Source organism: Bufo bufo, chromosome 4 (assembly GCF_905171765.1).
Source record: "Bufo bufo chromosome 4, aBufBuf1.1, whole genome shotgun sequence".
Taxonomy (NCBI): Eukaryota; Metazoa; Chordata; class Amphibia; order Anura; family Bufonidae; genus Bufo; species Bufo bufo.
The window spans coordinates 282,523,462-282,538,574 of NC_053392.1; positions in this window are offsets into that span (position 1 = coordinate 282,523,462).

Below are 15,113 nucleotides of genomic sequence, written 5' to 3' on the forward strand. Positions count from 1 at the left end.
TTTTTAATTATGTTCTTGAACTGGTTTTATCTATCGTGAATGTAGTTGTGAAATATTAACTACTCATCTAAGGATACATTCTCTCTGGGTGATTTCAAGTGTAGAGTGCCTGTTCTAGTTACATATAATTAGCCAATACAAAAATACCCCCTTATCATGTGCACCCATACAAAAATACCCACTTATTATGTACACCAGTACAAAATTCCCCTTTATAATGTGCTCAAACAAAACAATGGCTGATCTCAGGGAGACCAGCTACAGAAAACACTGTGGAGCCTCATTTAAGAGTCTCAACACAGCAATCCAAAGTGCAAAGCTCCCTGGGAAACAGTAATATGCAAAATAATTGTGGAGCCCCAGTTATGGGTCTTCAACATAGTGAAAGCCAGATATCCCTCAAAGGAAGGAAAACCGAGCAAAGGGGTGTCCCCATTACAAAGATCACCAAATCCACAATATAAATGTCAGACCCCCAAATATCAGACCGCAGATCAGACCCCCATGTTGGACACCCCAGTATTAGACCTCCATGTCAGACCCCACAAGTAGCATACCTCAGATCAGACCCCCATTATACCTCCATGTCCGACCCCCCAAGTATCAGACCTCAGATCAGACCCCCATGTCAGACACCTCAGTAATAGACCTCCATGTCAGACCCCCCAAAGTATCAGACCTCAGAACTTACATCTTCTGCTCTGGCACTTCTCTCCAGGTCCAGCAATCTCCCTGTCTTCTATGGGCCCTTGCTGCACTGTCTCCTGACTGCCTGCAGCATCAGGTCATAGTGTGCACACTACATCCTGATGCAGTACCAGTCAGGACACAGCAGTACAGCCTGAAGAAGACTACGGAGAAGGGGTGAGTACAATGCTTGCCATACTTCACTCCCCCCACCCCCTGCAAACTAGTGAGTGCTTCCATAATGGAAATGCTCACTAGTATTTGCTTTATAAGATGCATTGCCTCTTATAAAGGGAAAAATACAGCACAACTGGGTTAGGGGCCCGGTCGCAACTTCATACACTGCGACCCCAATAGTTACACCACTTATCACCCTTGACAGCTGTCATTGTAACAGGATAATTATTTTTGTTTATTTCCCCTATCAGTTGTTTTAAGATGGGTTTCCATGAGGCATCTGTGATGTGGCTGTCCTCACCTATTTACAGTGGCCTATGGAAGCTCAAATTTTAAAGTAACAGCTTTGTTAGCCTGGACATTTGTGCAGCCACCATAGGCTGACAGGGTTTTTGCTGCCTCAGGGGATACCAACCTTAATATTTTAAAAACAATTGGTGTAAACTCAATCACCTGCACAAGAATATATATAAAAGATCTATGATAGAAATGACGTGTCATAGGGCTAGGAATCCAGTCCCATCTCACTAAATCCTGGAACTCAACATGTCTTCAGTAGTCAGAACAACAAAATCAAATACACTTGCAAGTGGTAAGGATAGTCTAATTATAAAGTAAGCGTTGGTTCACATCTATACTCGTAAACTCTGGTAGTTTGTTCTGGAAGAGCAACAGACTGCCAGAGTTACAGTATCCAGCATAGCCAGACTTTGGAGCACACCACTGGATCCCCATTGACTATTTGTCTGGCTGAAAGTCTGCATACATGCCGGAAACCCACTGGTCCCTGTCTGATCTCATTATAATCAATGGGGATCCAATGGTGTGTCTGGCTATGCCAGATATGGTAACTCCGGTAGTCAGTTCCTCTGCCAGAACAGGCAACCGGAGTTCACTGCCACTTATGTGAACTTACCCATAGGTGTATAAACCAGTAAGGGGCAGCAGAATATTTTAGTTACACGTTACTTTATTTGTACGTTAAATATTTTGACTTTAATAAATGGCCTGTTATGATTGCAATGTTTAGGCCCAGGGGAGGAATACATTTGCTTTAGCAAAATGGTATATCATGAGAATAACATAAATATCATGGGAAATATGCCAAGAGTTTTACACCTGCACTTTCATAATAAAAAAATCGAAATTTTTTTTTTTTTTTGCAAAAACATGATTTTCTGTAATAAAGCAGATGAAACCTGACAAATGATTTTGTATTTGTACTTTGAGACATGTCTGGTTTCCTTCCCAAAGCATTTGATGCAAGAGTCTCATTTGCATTTTAAATAACTATAGTAAGCTACTTTTGATAAATTGTTTCCCAAACATGTTGTCATTTGTAGCGTTCAAACCTGAGGTATATGGATGTGTCAGCAAAAAAATGTACTTTACATGAAAAAATAAAGTGGTTGTCGAAGACCACAAATAACTTTTTGCTGCTTTGATTTGTCACATGCCGTTCACACAGAGCCCTTCAAACTGTTTTAACTTGAATCACTGGCCTTATGTATAATTTATCACTGGAGCTATATGTCCATGAGTAACGTGTGGATTTTAAGCACTACCAGATAAGTAAACACTACGGAGAATGCTGCCGGGAAGAATTATGATCTTATCAGCATCGTCCTTATTACATTTACTGCTGTTTTAGAACAAATGCATATTTATGATGAATTCTAATTTGTCCAATGCTAGAAGTTGATTAGTGTTTAATGTGTCGTTTATTCTTGTTTTGTACAGTCAAGCTATCCTCATTATAGAAATTACAGCTCTTATCATCCCTGCTCCAAATACATTAGTTTGATGTTTTTTCTAAGCTCGCATTGACTTTGTAAATGTTTTTTTACACAGATTATTCCAGTTGTTTTCTTATTGTTTTGATTTGTAGGGGGATGTCGGTCCAAGAGGATTGCCGGGCCTGCCAGGATCGGTAATTATATAACAGCGCAAATTAGGTTTCAAATTGTACAGCATGTGAAGTAGGTGCCATAAAATCCATAAGGTTTAGTGCCTAGCCAGCAGAGCAGGCTGGAACAAAGCTAATAAATACAAGCAAATGGCTTTCTGTAAAATCATTATTTGAAAGAAAATAGCCCAGTGTGGATGCTGTTCTGCATGGTTCATGATCATAAACCCTTCTAAAAAACTATTCTTTCTTAAGAAGTCTGCATGAGTAAATATCCAGTTGTCAGGATTTCAGATAAAAACACTATCCTTGTCATGCCTTCTTATATAGAACATGTTATCTCTGATCCTGATCCTGTTGCCTTCTTCATATGGAACAGGATCAGCTGATGACCCCACTCAATACACCTCTTGCACCCCACTGAAATACTACTACATAAGAGGGTGAGAAGGGGTTAATGATCAGACATTCTTATTTTACTATGGTATTAAACTGTGTCTTCCTAGACAGTGTCTAGGAAGTATTGGTTTGTTCCTACAGTTGAAAGTATCATTTTTAAAAACCTTATTTCAGGAATTGTAAGAAAATTTCAGGAATTGCAATTGGCAAAAAAAAAATATTAATAAGATGATTCTGGTATTGTCAATTAATTTATGAAAAGTTGGAAAGATGAAGTTCCTAAAACGCACTGCAAATTAGTGTTTTCAATTTTGCCTTCAGATTTATTCCGAAGACAATCACAAGGCAGACCTTTTTAATCATTTCCCCAGCGATAGAGACTTTTGAAGAAAAACATAATTACTTGCTCTCTTCTGTTTAGTTCTGGCTCCCATGCTGCTGGGTCATGTGTTGCTTGAGGACATGTTACTGGTAAGGTGAGTCATTGGCCACAGTGGTGCATGTGACCCCGTCCTTGTGGATATTGAAAGACAGTTATCGTTAATTTAGTGCAGACAGCCAGGGAGCCAGAACCAAACGAGCAGTGGAATCCAGGTAAGTATGTTGCTTTTCACGAGTCCCTCTGGCTGTGGGGGTGTTAAAAAAAACTCCTGGTAGTTGATGACTGTGTATTATCCTCCTATGACCTTGTGAGGACATAGAGCAAAGCTCATGAGATTATCATGATGGACATACCTGTTATGATGTAGGAAATAGCACCTGATCATGATAAATACCGTATATCATTGGTTATTAACAGTTAAACACTGAAATAATAGCACAGTATACAGTAAGCTCCTGAGCTCCATCTAGGGGTGGATGCATGCAGTCAACATGTTTTCTTTTAATGACGGGAAATTGTAACTCTCCATCAGAAATAGAAAGTACTAATCACTATAAAGATGCATTAATTTTGATCTAAACATAATTTTGAACTTAAAATGATATAACAAACATAATAAATGGTAAAGATTAATTTTGAGGTCCTCCAATCAATTTAGTGGGTATTGTTGTCAGATGCAATAATTGAAATAGGTCCATGTCAGCCATTACTTATGGCAAGATTGGGAAGCAAAGTACCTGTACTTCCTGAGCTAAAGTGAGCTAAAACTTTTGTTAAAACTCCCTTTACAGAAAACTTGAGAAAGAATAATGATATAACTGACATGAAGATAGTTAAATAAATGTTGGCCAGGTTGGCTGTAAGAGCAAAATGTCAGCCTAGTGATTACAGCCACAATGGAACCTCCATGTTGGCAGAAACGATATGTTAAGCTTATCTCTATTTCATGCAATTTGCACCTAGCATGAAATCTCAGACAAAACCCATTATTGAGATCTCTTCTGTTTAAAATGGTGTTATCAGGTCTAGTATTCAATTCCATGTTCAGGCGTATTTAGAGACAAAATGTAAATTGGTCCCTGCAGATATATCATTGCATAATAATTACGAAATTATATGAGGCTTAGCAGATCTAAATTTCAGGGAATTTCTATCAAAAGTAAAAAACTTTTTATGTACTCCGCTCAAAGTGCATATTGAGGTGTTGTTAGTTTTTGGCTGGAAGTACAACCTGCCAAACTATATTCATTAGTCCTGAAAAGCATATTTAATGAATGACATGTCCTTATGGCATTGTAATATCAGTCTGGCCTGCGTATTGTGTGAGACAATCAAGATTTTGCTGGAAAGTTTGAGCTGAGAGACCGAAATAAAATACTTCGGAGGAGGGAATTTGTTTATTCACCGGATAATTAATAGTAATTTAACAAGGTTATAATAATAAATGTTGAGATAAAATAATTCATTGCAGTTGACTACAGGTCATCACTGCTGTTTACAGCAACAGATAACCAAATAAGTTACATATTCATGCATGCAGTTTTACTGCATTGAAATAGAAAGAGCAAGAGATAACAGTGTCACTTGATAATTATTATTAGATTCGCACATTACAGTTTTCATATATTTTACACCTGGTTGCTGGTTTATCACAAATAATAATTAAGGCAAAAAATCTAATAAAAATAGCACATGCAAATTACCCTTAGGGCTTAGGCATCCAGCTATATTATGGATCTGTGTTACACTTATCTGTAAAACAGAACCCATAGAAATATTTTTGTGTACAATATATATATATATATATATATATATATATATATATATATGTGTACCTTTGATTTAATATGTAGTCATATGGCCATTTTTCTTGTAGCATGCTCTAGAAAAGACTACAAAAAACCTGACATTAGCATCAGTTATGTTAACTGGACCAACCCGTTGTAATTGATTATTACATTTCTGAAATGCACAGGGATATTAGACAGCATGATATAACAGCATAAAGCGTATAGGGGCGTATTTCAGTAAAATAAGAAAAATATATACGCACTAAACTATTTAATTGTTTTCTGTTTAAAGCGTATATAGTGGCTTATTTCATTTCAACAAGAAATATATATTCTCAGGTCACTTCTGTAGTTATTTCTGTTGAAAGCATATAGGGGCGTATTTCATTAAAAAAGTAAAATATATACGCACTGCACTGTTGCAGTTATTTCTGGTGAAAGCGTATTACATTAAAAAAAGAAAAATATATTTTCAGTGCATTTCTGCAGTTAATTCTGGCGAAAGCGTATAGTGACTTTTTTCAGTGCAACAAGAAAAATATATGCTCAGTGCACTTCTGCAGTTATTTCTGTTGAAAGCGTATAGGGGCGTATTACAGTAAAAAAAGAAAAATATATAAGCATTTCACTGGTGCACTTATTTGTGGCAAAAGCGTTCAGTGGCCTATTACAGTACAAAAAGAAAAATATATTCTCAGTTCACGTCAGCGGTAATATGTGTTGAAAGCTTGGCTGGAAGTCAGCAGGGTGACAGCAGTAGGAGGTTGGGAGCCAAACGTGCCCGGGGTAGAGTACCTGCTTCGCAGCAGCATACCTGCCCGGAAAGTAGTGGTGCAGGGGTTCACGGAAGTAGCGACTGTAGCAGTCAGTTAGTGAGGTGGTTATATGTGTTATTTTGTATTTCAATACAAACAGAAAAATGCATTCTCAGTTCATGTCGGCGGCGGTTAGATGTGTTGAAGGTGTTTAGTGGCCTATTTCAGTACAAACAGAAAAATACATTCTCAGTTCACATTGGCGGTTATATGTGTTGAAAGCATGGCTGGGATTCAGCAGGGTGGCAGCAGTGGGAGGTTGGGAGCCAAACGTGCCCAGTGTAGAGCACCTGCTTCACAGCAGCCTATCTACCCAGGAAGTAGCAGGGGTTCATGGAGGTAGCGGCAGTAGCAGTCAGTCAGTGCAGTGGTTATATGTGGTAAAATCTTTATTGAAGTATTTCGGTCGAAAAACTAAATTTATTCACATGATTTACCCCTCAGGTGAACACCGTAAAAAAAATATATACAGTATAAAAACTGTGTAAAAAAGCCATTTTGTCACCTTACATACTTTGTACCAATTGTACCAATCAAACCGTCATCTCATTCCGCAAAAAATTATACCCTACCTAAGAGAATAGCCCAAAAAATTGAAAAAAATATGTCTCTCAGAATATGGTGACACTAAAACATGATATTTATATATATATATTTTTTAAATGATATTAGTGTATAAAACTTGAATAAAAAAAAGTATACATATTAGGTATCGCCGTGTCCGTATCAACCTTCTCTATAAAAATATCACATGATTTAACCCCTCAGGTGAACACCATAAAAAAAACTGTGTAAAAAAGCCATTTTGTCACCTTACATCAGAAAAAGTGTAATAGCAAGCGATCAAAAAGTCATGCACCCTAAAATTGTACCAATCAAACCGTCATCTCATACTGAAAAAAATGAGCCCCTACATAAGACATTCACGCAAAAAATAATAAAAAAAACTATGGCTTTCAGAATATGGAGACACTAAAAAAATCCTTTTTTTTTCAAAAATACTTTATTATGTAAAACTGAAACAAACAACCAAAAAAAGTCATATATAAAAAAGTAATATTTGGTATTGTCGCGTCCGTAACAACCTGCTCTATAAAAATAGCTCATGATCTAACCTGTCAGATAAACATTGTAAATAACACCAAAAAAAATGTGGCAAAACAGCAATTTTTTGGTTTCCTTGCCTCACAAAAAATGCACTATAGAGCAACCAAAAATCATCTGTTCCCTAAAATAGTACCAACAAAACTGCCAGCTTATCCCGTAGTTTCTACTCTAGGGGTGCATCAAGGGATCTTCAAATGTGACATGGCAAGTTAAAATTATCCCAGTGAAATCTGCCTTCCAAAAACCATATGGCGTTCCTTTACTTCTGGGCCCTGCCGTGTGGCCATACAGCAGTTTTTGACCACATATAGGGTGTTTCTGTAAATTTCAGAATCAGGGCAATAAATATTAAGTTTTGTTTGGCTGTTAATCTTTGCTTTGTTAGCGGAAAAAAATTATTAAAATGGAAAATCTGACAAAAAAGTTAAAATCGGAAATTTCATCTCCATTTTCCATTAAATCTTGTGGAACACCTAAAGGGTTGACAAAGTTTGTAAAATCAGTTTGAATACCTTGAAGGGTGTAGTTTCTAAAATGGGGTCACTTTTTTGGAGTTTCTACTCTAGGGGTGCATCAGGGTGGCTTTAAATGGGACATGGTGTCAAAAAACCAGTCCATCAAAATCTGCCTTCAAAAAACCATATGGCATTCCTTTCCTTCTGCACCCTGCCGTGTGGCCATACAGAAGTTTTTGACCACATATAGGGTGTTTCTGTAAACTACAGAATCAGGGCAATAAATATTGAGTTTTGTTTAGATGTTAACCCTTGCTTTGTAACTGGAAAAAAAGGATTAAAATGGAAAATCTGCCAAAAAAGGGAAATTCAGAAATTTCATCTCCATTTCCCATGGAAATTTTCAGAAAAAGTTCAAGATTTGATTCTAAACTTATAAGTAGGGATGAGCGAACCCGACTTTTTATAAAAGTCCGTGTTCGGGTTCGGTGTTCGGCGCTTTCTTATAGCTTTTTGAAAGGTTGCAAAGCAGCCAATCAACAAGCGTCATACTACTTGCCCCAAGAGGCCATCACAGCCTTGCCTACTATTGGCATGGCTGTGATTGGCCAGTGCAGCATGTGACCCAGCCTCTATATAAGCTTGGGTCACGTTGCGCTGCACGTCACTCTGCTGATTCAAGCATAGGGAGAGGTTGCAGCTGCGACGTTAGGGCGAGATTAGGCAGTGATTAACTCCTCCAAAAGACTTCATTCTGTGATCGATCTGCAGCTGTGGATCATTGAAGTGCTAGTATTGACTTGCTTACTTTTTTGAGGTTGCCCAGAGCGTTTTTAGATCACTTTTTTTCTGGGGTGATCGGCGGCCATTTTGTGACTTGTGGTGCGCCAGCACAAGCTATCACCAAGTGTATTTAACCATCAATAGTGTGGTTATTTTGTGCTATATCCTACATCAGCTGCAGGCTGAGCCTGTGTCACCGAAGTGCATTTAACCATCAACAGTCTGGTTATTTTTTGGCCATATACTACATCAGCTGCAGGCTGAGCCTGTGTCACCGAAGTGCATTTAACCATCAACAGTCTGATTATTTTTTGGCCATATACTACATCTGGTGCAGGCTGAGCCTGTGTCACCCAAGTGCCTTTAACCATCAACAGTGTGGTTATTTTTTGGCCATATACTACATCAGGGGCAAGTTGAGCCTGTCACCCAGCGCCTAAAAAATAGACCTGACATTTCTATTCAAGCAAATCTGTACTGTTTTAGCTGGTCAAGTAATTTGTAGTGACCGTAAAAGCACACTTTTTTTTCTGGGTTGAAAAACTATTTCCAAATTTGCCATTCTCCAAATAACTAGTTTCTGGTATTTGAGGCCTACTTGAAATCTATTCCAAAAAGGATATATTACATTGAAGGTATTGATAGTGTCATTCAGAAAAACCTAAGACACACGCTACCGTGCAGATAGAAGTCTGATTCTGAGATAAAACCTTAACCTGTCACACAGTGCAAAAATAAACAGGTCTCACATTTCTATTCAAGCAAATCTGTACTGTTTTAGCTGCTCAAGTTATTTGTAGCGACCGTAAAAGTCCTTTTTTTTTCTGGGTTGAAAAACTATTCCCAAATTTGCCATTCTCCAAATAACTAGTTTCTGGTATTTGAGGCCTACTTGAACGAATTTTTTAAGTGATAAACAATAACGGCAGAGCTACTCATTACTTAGTTCATGTTTGAAAGTTGGATTTCTGTTTTGGGGTGGTTTAGTTTTTTTTGGAGGTGTGGTCCTAAACTTATGATCAGCTGAAAAACAGCCTGTTTCAGTTTATTCGTTGTTTTCATTAAATTGAATGCTCAAAAAATGTTTTGTCTCACTCCCATTTCTTTTTGTTGCATGTTGAAGCTCTACTTGGAACCTTGTTAAGATCCAGCCATGCTAAATATGATTTTTTGCCATTTTTCAAGTGGTCTTAAACTTTTTATCAGGATTGTATCTACGGCCTGTATAGGGGTGTACAAAAGTATCCCCCTTAATCATATTGCCACAGTTACAGCAACCCAAACAGGGGAAATTGCCTTTCTTCAGTGGGGCAAGGTATTGTTGGCGATCCACCTGTACACCCCCAACATCCGTTTTAACCAGCATATGCCTCAGATTATCCTTCTTTTTGTAGGCCATCAATGGAGGTATCTTAAATTCCTTAATCTGGGGTAATCCTTTGTGTAGGATCTGCCACTCTTTCCTCAATATACTGGCAATTTTCCCACTATGGTTACCAAATGTGGACACAAATGGGATCCTCTTAATTTCCTTTTTCTGTGATGTAGGCTGTAATGTAGTTTCTCTCTCTACTGTCAGGATTTTATTCTGTGTTCTCTGGGATAACCCCTATGAGAAAATCTTTTACACATCTCATCGATTCTAATGTCAAATTTCCCTTCATCAGAGACCACCCTCCGAACTCTGAGCAGTTGACTCCACGGGAGTGACTCAATCATTTTACGCGGGTGGTTACTATCAAATCTCAACAGATTATGTCTATCCGTTGGTTTTTGATATAGATCAGTTTGCAATCATCCATCTTCCACATATATTTTAACTAGGGATGAGCGAACCCGAACTGTATAGTTCGGGTTCGTACCGAATTTTGGGGTGTCCGTGACACGGACCCGAAGCCGAACATTTTCGTAAAAGTCCGGGTTTGGGTTCGGGTTCGGTGTTCGGCTCTTTCTTGGCGCTTTTTGAAAGGCTGCAAAGCAGCCAATCAACAAGCGTCATACTACTTGCCCCAAGAGGCCATCACAGCCATGCCTACTATTGGCATGGCTGTGATTGGCCAGTGCAGCATGTGACCCAGCCTCTATTTAAGCTGGAGTCACGTAGCGCCGCACGTCACTCTGCTATGATCAGTATAGGGAGAGGTTGCAGCTGCGACGTTAGGGCGAGATTAGGCAGATTAACTCCTCCAAAAGACTTCATTCTGTGATCGATCTGCAGCTGTGGATCATTGAAGTGCTATTATTGACTTGCTCACTTTTTTGAGGCTGCCCAGAGCGTTTTTAGATCACTTTTTTTCTGGGGTGATCGGCGGCCATTTTGTGACTTGTGGTGTGCCAGCACAAGCTATCACCAAGTGTATTTAACCATCGATAGTGTGGTTATTTTGTGCTATATCCTACATCAGCTGCAGGCTGAGCCTGTGTCACCGAAGTGCATTTAACCATAACAGTTGGGTTATTTTTTGGCCATATACTACATCAGCTGCAGGCTGAGCCTGTGTCACCGAAGTGCATTTAACCATCGACAGTCTGATTATTTTTTGGCCATATACTACATCTGGTGCAGGCTGAGCCTGTGTCACCCAAGTGCATTTAACCATCAACAGTGTGGTTATTTTTTGGCCATATATTACATCAGGGGCAAGTTGAGCCTGTCACCCAGCGCCTAAAAAATAGACCTGACATTTCTATTCAACCAAATCTGTACTGTTTTAGCTGGTCAAGTTATTTGTATTGACCGTAAAAGCACACTTTTTTTTCTGGGTTGAAAAACCATTCCCAAATTTGCCATTCTCAAAATAACTAGTTTCTGGTATTTGAGGCCTACTTGAAATCTATCCCAAAAAGAATATCTTACATTGAAGCTAGTGATAGTGTCATTCAGAAAAACCTAAGACACACGCTAGCGTGCTGATAGAAATCTGATTCTGTGATTAAACCTATACCTGTCACACAGCGCAAAAAAAAAACAGGCCTCACATCTCTATTTAACCAAATCTGTACTGTTTTAGCTGGTCAAGTTATTTGTAGTGACCGTAAAAGCACACTTTTTTTTTCTGGGTTGAAAAACCATTCCCAAATTTGCCATTCTCAAAATAACTAGTTTCTGGTATTTGAGGCCTACTTGAAATCTATCCCAAAAAGAATATCTTACATTGAAGCTAGTGATAGTGTCATTCAGAAAAACCTAAGACACACGCTAGCGTGCTGATAGAAATCTGATTCTGTAATTAAACCTATACCTGTCACACAGCACAAAAAAAAACAGGCCTCACATCTCTATTTAACCAAATCTCTACTGTTTTAGCTGGTCAAGTTATTTGTAGTGACCGTAAAAGCACACTTTTTTTTCTGGGTTGAAAAACCATTCCCAAATTTGCCATTCTCAAAATAACTAGTTTCTGGTATTTGAGGCCTACTTGAAATCTATCCCAAAAAGAATATCTTACATTGAAGCTAGTGATAGTGTCATTCAGAAAAACCTAAGACACACGCTAGCGTGCTGATAGAAATCTGATTCTGTGATTAAACCTATACCTGTCACACAGCGCAAAAAAAAAACAGGCCTCACATCTCTATTTAACCAAATCTCTACTGTTTTAGCTGGTCAAGTTATTTGTAGTGACCGTAAAAGCACACTTTTTTTTCTGGGTTGAAAAACCATTCCCAAATTTGCCATTCTCAAAATTGTGGTGAACGGGAACAATGAGGAAAACATCTAATAAGGGACGCGAACGAGGACATGGTCGTGGTGGTGTTAGTGGACCCTCAGGTGCTGGGAGAGGACGTGGCCGTTCTGCCACAGCCACACGTCCTAGTGAACCAACTACCTCAGGCCCCAGTAGCCAGCAGAATTTACAGCGATATTTGGTGGGGCCCAATGCCGTTCTAAGGATGGTAAGGCCTGAGCAGGTGCAGGCATTAGTCAATTGGGTGGCCGACAGTGGATCCAGCACGTTCACATTATCTCCCACCCAGTCTTCTGCAGAAAGCGCACAGATGGCGCATGAAAACCAAGCCCATCGGTCTGTGACATCACCCCCATGCATATCAGGGAAACTGTCTGAGCCTCAAGTTATGCAGCAGTCTCTTATGCTGTTTGAAGACTCTGCTGCCAGGGTTTCCCAAGGGCATCCACCTAGCCCTTCCCCAGGGGTGGAAGAGATAGAATGCACTAACGCACAACCACTTATTTTTCCTGATGATGAGGACATGGGAATACCACCTCAGCACGTCTCTGATGATGACGAAACACAGGTGCCAACTGCTGCGTCTTTCTGCAGTGTGCAGACTGAACAGGAGGTCAGGGATCAAGACTGGGTGGAAGACGATGCAGGGGACGATGAGGTCCTAGACCCCACATGGAATGAAGGTCGTGCCACTGACTTTCACAGTTCGGAGGAAGAGGCAGTGGTGAGACCGAGCCAACAGCGTAGCAAAAGAGGGAGCAGTGGGCAAAATCAGAACTCCCGCCGCCAAGAGACTCCGCCTGCTACTGACCGCCGCCATCTGGGACCGAGCACCCCAAAGGCAGCTTCAAGGAGTTCCCTGGCATGGCACTTCTTCAAACAATGTGCTGACGACAAGACCCGAGTGGTTTGCACGCTGTGCCATCAGAGCCTGAAGCGAGGCATTAACGTTCTGAACCTTAGCACAACCTGCATGACCAGGCACCTGCATGCAAAGCATGAACTGCAGTGGAGTAAACACCTTAAAAACAAGAAGTCACTCAGGCTCCCCCTGCTACCTCTTCTGCTGCTGCTGCCTCGGCCTCTTCTGCTGCTGCTGCCGCCGCCTCGGCCTCTTCCTCCGCCTCTGGAGGAACGTTGGCACCTGCCGCCCAGCAAACATGGGATGTACCACCAACACCACCACCTGCGTCACCAAGCATCTCAACCATGTCACACGGCAGCGTTCAGCTCTCCATCTCACAAACATTTGAGAGAAAGCGTAAATTCCCACCTAGCCACCCTCGATCCCTGGCCCTGAATGCCAGCATTTCTAAACTACTGGCCTATGAAATGCTGTCATTTAGGCTGGTGGACACACACAGCTTCAAACAGCTCATGTCACTTGCTGTCCCACAGTATGTTGTTCCCAGCCGCCACTACTTCTCCAAGAGAGCCGTGCCTTCCCTGCACAAACAAGTGTCCGATAAAATCAAGTGTGCACTGCGCAACGCCATCTGTGGCAAGGTCCACCTAACCACAGATACGTGGACCAGTAAGCACGGCCAGGGACGCTATATCTCCCTAACTGCACACTGGGTAAATGTAGTGGCGGCTGGGCCCCAGGCGGAGAGCTGTTTGGCGCACGTCCTTCCGCCGCCAAGGATCGCAGGGCAACATTCTTTGCCTCCTGTCTCCTCCTCCTCCAACTCAGCTTCCTCCTCCTCTTCTTCCACCTGCTCATCCAGTCAGCCACACACCTTCACCACCAACTTCAGCACAGCACGGGGTAAACGTCAGCAGGCCATTCTGAAACTCATATGTTTGGGGGACAGGCCCCACACCGCACAGGAGTTGTGGCGGGGTATAGAACAACAGACCGACGAGTGGTTGCTGCCGGTGATCCTCAAGCCCGGCCTGGTGGTGTGCGATAATGGGCGAAATCTCGTTGCAGCTCTGGGACTAGCCGGTTTGACGCACATCCCTTGCCTGGCGCATGTGCTGAATTTGGTGGTGCAGAAGTTCATTCGCAACTACCCCGACATGTCAGAGCTGCTGCATAAAGTGCGGGCCGTCTGTTCGCGCTTCCGGCGTTCACACCCTGCCGCTGCTCGCTGTGTCTGCGCTACAGCGTAACTTCGGCCTTCCCGCTCACCGCCTCATATGCGACGTACCCACCGGGTGGAACTCCACCTTGCATATGCTGGACAGACTGTGCGAGCAGCAGCAGGCCATAGTGGAGTTTCAGCTGCAGCACGCACGGGTCAGTCGCACTGCGGATCAGACACACTTCACCACCAATGACTGGGCCTCCATGCGAGACCTGTGTGCCCTGTTGCGCTGTTTCGAGTACTCCACCAACATGGCCAGTGGCGATGACGCCATTATCAGCGTTACAATACCACTTCTATGTCTCCTTGAGAAAACACTTAGGGCGATGATGGAAGAGGAGGTGGCCCAGGAGGAAGAGGAGGAAGAGGGGTCATTTTTAGCACTTTCAGGCCAGTCTCTTCAAAGTGACTCAGAGGGAGGTTTTTTGCAACACCAGAGGCCAGGTACAAATGTGGCCAGACAGGGCCCACTACTGGAGGACGAGGAGGACGAGGATGAGGAGGAGGTGGAGGAGGATGAAGATGAAGCATGTTCACAGCGGGGTGAGCAGCTCGGGCCCATCACTGGTGCGTGGCCGGGGGGAAACACAGGACGATGACGATACGCCTCCCACAGAGGACAGCTTGTCCTTACCTCTGGGCAGCCTGGCACACATGAGCGACTACATGCTGCAGTGCCTGCGCAACGACAGCAGAGTTGCCCACATTTTAACGTGTGCGGAATACTGGGTTGCCACCCTGCTGGATCCCCGGTACAAAGACAATGTGCCCACCTTACTTCCTACACTGGAGCGTGATAGGAAGATGCGCGAGTACAAGCGCACGTTGGTAGA